The sequence below is a fragment of the Populus trichocarpa genome, chromosome 2, assembly GCF_000002775.5.
Source record: "Populus trichocarpa isolate Nisqually-1 chromosome 2, P.trichocarpa_v4.1, whole genome shotgun sequence".
In the NCBI taxonomy this organism is placed as follows: domain Eukaryota; kingdom Viridiplantae; phylum Streptophyta; class Magnoliopsida; order Malpighiales; family Salicaceae; genus Populus; species Populus trichocarpa.
This window is the reverse complement of record NC_037286.2, coordinates 1,384,347-1,390,423: the sequence shown is the minus strand read 5'-3', so window position 1 is coordinate 1,390,423 and position 6,077 is coordinate 1,384,347. Positions and strand designations below refer to the sequence as shown.

Sequence of the window (6,077 nt, the reverse complement as noted above, 5' to 3'; positions counted from 1 at the left end):
TCTGCTAAAGTGAATATATAATATCTAAAACTGAAAAATCTGTTTTGCCAGATATCTATAAAATGACAAAACAAACTAAGTTTTCACTAGAATTTTACAAGTACAGTGGTAAAACCATAGAAGATTTCAACATATTCAAAGATGATGCACATAGCTGACGACTAAACGGACCTCCATACAATTGGAGACCACATGGACTGAAAAGAAGACCTATAATTTACCATCACCAGAAGCACCACCACCAACACCGCCAATCCCCAAGGCAAGTTCCAACTCCTATTATCCGCCGAGCCATACTGTGCTTTTGTGTTGGGAAACATGAAGGTCTCAACCTTAGACGCAAACATAGCCAGAAATATCAGGAGCACAGGCAAGAACAAGAGTAGCAACTTGAAGTTGATCAGTGCGTGCTGCATCTGGTTCTTGTAGCTCATAAATGATGATACAGACAGGAGGAGAATAATTATAAAGAAAATAGCAACTAAGGGGAAAGGAGGTAGAGACAAGGAGGCTAGAGTACGCTGTGTCCACTCTTGCTTCCATGCAGGCCCCCTTGTATGTTTCAACAGCCAAGCCATCTTTCTCTCTCGGGAGTAGCTTCCCTAGCCCTATATTTCTCGAGGTTACTTCTCTTATGAAATGGGTTATAATTATATAGGAGGATGGAGGGTTTTGAGTGTCTGCTTTAGCATAAATTCTGGGTTTCGATTCGATCCTCAACCGACTATATATCTTTTGGACTCATGCCCACTTAGCTGGTATTGATACCAAAGCAGCTGTTTAATAACTTTTATTACTTGAATATAGAGGTAGAGAAATATGGAAAGAGAAGGAATATATTCCAACAGGACTTCTTTGTCATTACCATCTAATTGTGTTTTTTTTTTAATTATTGATTTTTTTAATTTTAAATTATATTTTTAATTTTGTATTAAAAAATATATTTTTTGATATATTTTTAAATAAAAACTTTTTAAAAAAAATTACTTCAGTTATTAAATACTTTTTGAGGTGGTAACTTCAACGAACGCAGTAAAAATTTGAAAGACATGCCTCCCATGGATCTCCGGAAAAATGATACACTGAGGTCCACGTGTGATGCAAAGACGGAGCTAATTTTTCAAAGGATAGCAGTGGTTAATGTTTGAGGATAAAAATACAGATATAAAATAAATATAAATATATTTAATTAAATAGATATAAATATATTTTCAGAAAATTTAAAATAAGTTTTTATACTTTGAAACAAAAGGTACATAAAAATATGTTATTTTTATTCAATTGTTTTTGTCTCTTATGTAACAAAATAAAAACCAAATACTATCACAAAATGATTAAAACATGGATATTCTAATTTTTTTAAAAAATAAAGTAAATAAAATTAAACATTTTATTTAAAATTAATATGTTTTCATCTAAAAAAGTGGAATTTTTTCTATATAAATATACACGGACATGGGGAGACATGTAATCTAAGTAAAAACAAACTCTACCTATTAAAACAAAAAATAAAAGAAAAGAAAACTTTATACTAAAATTAATAGAAAAGATGTGGTATTTTTATTTTACATCAACACTTAAAGCACTATTTATTTTAATAGTATTTTTTTTAATTTTTATTTTAATATTTGATTTGTTAGAGATTAGGCTTATGATTTGTTTCGATTTGTTTTTTAAAAAGGTTATCCCAATTTTATGACCCTAGTCACGGGTAACTTTGGTTAATTAGAGTTATTTTTTTGTTTTCTTATGAGATTATCTCGGTTTCATGATCTAGATCACATGTTTGGTGAGTTAATCCAGATTGAAGTAGTTATTTTTTATATTTTTTTTAATCATTTGTTTTTTAATTTCATGTTTCAACATTTAACTTGAGTTTTTTTTATATTTTTTTTTAATTTTATATTTAAACACTTGGTTGATTATGAATTAAATTCATAATATGTTTTTATGGGGTTATTATAATTTTATAACTAGAATTATAAATTTAATAGGTTAATTCAGGTGACTTGAGTAAATTCAATATATTATTATCTTAAAATTATTATTTTTTTAAATGTTATCCCAAATATTTTTTTATCATACTATATTTTACCTATCAATCATATTAGATTAACACCTAAGAAAAAAATCAATAAAAAACATTAGCAACGCTGGACATTTTTTTTAACATTAAAAAAAATTTATCTACGCTCGAAATAATATGGGCCGATTATCTATTATTTCCTATATTGAAACTTGAATATCAAAAGATTCAACTTTCAAGGGAACGACGCCGTCGCATCAAGATCCGCAACTGCTACTACTAATCAATACGACATCGCGTAGGCTACCCCTGAAAGGCTGAAACAGCTCTTTCCCCTGACCCAAGTCCTGAATTCCCAGAACACAAGGATTTTACAGAACTCTCAACCTCCATAGAAGCTGTCTCCGTATCTTCTCCAGGTTTTCTCTAAATAGATGCCATCAGAGGACGCAAAACCCGTGAAGAAAGAAGAGTTAGTAAAGAAAGAACAAGGAGGAGAAGGAAAAGAGGAAGAGAAGAGCTTGAGCTCGAAGCCCAGAAAAAGAACCCAACAAATGCTGGTTCTTCAGCTACAAAAGCTGGGTCTAAAGTTATCAAATTTAAGAAAGAAGAGCCCCAAGATGACGATTTTGATGAACCCATTAAAGGAAAGGGCAAGGGTTCTTCTGGTTCTAGCTCTAAACCAGTAGCTAAAGTGAAGAAAGAAGAAGCCAATAGCGATGATGATGATGATCATAAACCCATCTTCAAAAAGACCCCTGCTTCCAAGACTGATAAGGTGATTTGGTTTTTTTTTTCTTTATTACGTGTGTTCCTTTTCTAAAAGTTAAAATTTTTGGTCTTGCATTTCATAAAGGTGTAGGTTTTATAATTTTTGTTCAGTCCCTGTGGCTTGCTGACAGACAGAAGTAGTGCGTGGAAGCAAATCTTTTAATTTCTCTGGTACTGAAATGGTGAAAAAGATGTGATTGAAGTGTAAAATTTTAGGATTATTTTATTTTATTGTTTTTAATTTAGATAGAAGAATGGAGTTATTTGATTGATGGGTGTGGTTTTGTACTATTTTGCGGATTGGTTTGAGATAAAGGAATTGAACAAGAAGAAAGTAAAAAAAGAGGAAGATAGTAAGAAGACAAAGGGGTCTGTGGCAGCTGAGCAGAATGTGAAGAAGAGGGAGAGGAAGGTTTATGATTTTCCTGGACAGAAGAGAGATCCTCATGAGGAGGTAATGTAGTTTGGTTGATTTGTTTAGGTTTTTTCCTTCTGATTTTCCTGATTTTTAAGCAAGATGTTTGTTGCCTTCTATGATTGCAGAGAGACCCATTAAGGATATTTTATGAGACTCTGTATGAGCAGATTCCGGATAGTGAAATGGCACAATTCTGGTGAGACATTCTGTCTTATTTATTTTTTTGGTGATGAACCTTCTTTAGGGTCCAGTCCCTTTGTTATCACACCAAAATCTCGGTCCTGGAAATTGGGAAAGAAGTTTGTTGTTAGCTAAGAAGGACCTGCTTATCACCTACAATGCCTTCCTTGACCCTCTTTGTACCTTTAATGAGGGCACCATGATCTTCCAAACTCTGAATCTATAGTTATTTGAATTTATCATGCTGGCTTAACAAATGATGGAATTGTTTGAGCTTTGATGATAAAGAGAGTGGTCAAACCACCCTAACTAAATTTACTTGAGAGTTTTTTATACGAAGTGGTTATGGAAGGCACTGGATAGGTTATATTCTCAACAGTAGACATAAAGGCGTGCCTCTTGGTAAGCAGATAGCACAATGTTTGCATGATTTTTCTGCCCATGCACATATGTTTCACATTTTACATAGGAATTGTACAGTGCAAGGTTGTAAACAAGAGTTTGCAAAAGGCTTGCCATGGCATAGAAGGATGCCGAGCATCGGTGCATAAAATCAGCTAAATGGATCTTGATGCCAAATAGAAATGTCATAAATGTCAGCTTAGAAGCATAAATATACTGCACCAGTGTGTACATATTTAGTCACCTTATTTTTGGTTTAGATTTTTCCTATTTTTAATGTGCCCAACAAGTATTAATGGGTCTAATTCCCTATTCAGCCTCTCGTTTGATGTTTGGTTGTTGAGGATGTGTAGACCATATGAGAAGATTGTGGACAACTTATGGTGCCTGCAATGTAACCATATGATGAATTGTGTAGAATCTGTTGCTTTTGCCAACGCTAACACAAAGATTTCTTTGATAATGTATTAAAACAACATCACTGTCTTATTTCTTGTACTTGTTTATATTAGATTATAGTAAAAGGGTTTGCTCCCTGAATTGTAGTTTTATTGGCATAAATTCACAGATTATTTCTGGGACATGGCATCTTTATATCCAGGTATCTTTAATAAAGGTCACAGTGTACTATTTTCATGTTGGATGTTTGAGCCATTTTTTTTAATGAATTCCCTTGAATTTGACACAAAATATGACGTTTGTCTAAAAGCAATCACAGCTTCTTTATTCTCAAAAATAGTGGTAGGTTCAGAAAGGGGAAATACAGCTGTTCATGATCATCTCATAACGGTCATGGGAGGAATGCATATATCCTTGTCTCAAATGTTATTCTTGTTTGTTTATCATACATGGTATCTGGAACTGAAGAACTGGGTACTAATTTCAGTTCTCTGAAAAGAAGTTGACTTTGCTCTTGGGTTCATCGCGCCCAGGTTTTATCTCTGCTCCATCATCTGCTACACCACTCAAAGTTTGGGTATGGTTATTTGTATAGTGTAGCAGATGAGCAGTTTAATTCTCTGGCTAATCACAACCCCTTTTCTTCTATAATGTATTGCAGCGCGGCCTCCTAAAAACATTCAACAATTTAGACTTTCAATGAAGTGAAAAGGTATGATACTGGTTTATGAGTGGTCAGATGAGACAGTGTTGTGAATGTTGACTCTCCTTTTTGGATTTGAAATTTGACTATCTTTCTAAAGATCGCCCATCTAGTTAGTTTTTAGGCCAATCAAAAACAAGTATACGGATCATGTCATGTAGTTTGACTTGATCTGATTGATTTTAGCAATCCAATCCATGTGGGCTATTGGGAGTGCAATGGCGATGTTCATCCCTTCAGAACTATTGTCTGCTTTATGATCTTGATACTTATATTTTGCGTGTATTAGGGTGCATTTTTAAACATTGCTGCATCTGACTGTAATTGCAGGTTGATGGAATCTGGTTTGCTCTCTATGGAAGTGGCCAAGAAAGTTTATGAGAAGAAACAGAAAAACAATAAGCTCACTTCGCCGTGAAAGCAGCTAGTGTCAATAAGAAAATTCAGTCTGCAACTGTTACAAAAAAGACAGCATCATCTGCAGTATCTTCAACCAAAACGAAGACAACAGTCTCCAAAGTATTGTCTTCAACTAAAACGAAGGCAACAGACTCCTAAGTTGCATCTAGACAGCCTACGAAACGCAAGGCCGGAGATGAAAGCTCCAAAGATGACTTCTTAATCACTAGGAAAAACACAAAGAAGCAGAAAACATCTTAAACTAACCAACATTTTCTCATTTTTTAACTCTCTCGAGGACTGTTATTGTTTTGGCTACTTTGCAGTTGCCAGTGCTGCATTTGTGGTGATCATTTGTTTACCTTGAATATTCCATGGTTTGATAAAGCACTGGCTAGCGATCCCAGAATCTTGAGAGAGGGCTCCTTACCATGGACATTTCAATTAATTGAAGCTTTTTTTTTTCTGGGAATTTTCTGTCTTCTTTTGGTGCTACTCGTATGATACCACTAATATTATTTGTTTTCTACTTCTTTTTACTATAATTAAGTTAATTGTAGCTTAGCTTTGTTGTTTATCAGAACTAATTAATTAGTTCTTGCGGTATAAAAAATATTTTAACAAGTTTTTATTTAAAAAATACATTCTTTCTTGTTTAATTTTCCTATCTCTTCTTCTCTAAATTAAAAAAAAAAATGGAATCCACGAAAAATATAAGTTATTAACAAATTTAGAAATAGAGATTGAATAATGATTTTTAAAACCACAAGACTAATTAA

The 6,077-nt window shown here is 33.4% G+C and overlaps 1 pseudogene; it reads left to right on the top strand.

Moving 5' to 3' along the window:
- Positions 1-2,333: 2,333 nt before the first annotated feature.
- LOC7479676 (uncharacterized) lies at positions 2,334-5,843 on the top strand (annotated as a pseudogene).
- The last annotated feature ends 234 nt before the right edge of the window (positions 5,844-6,077 follow it).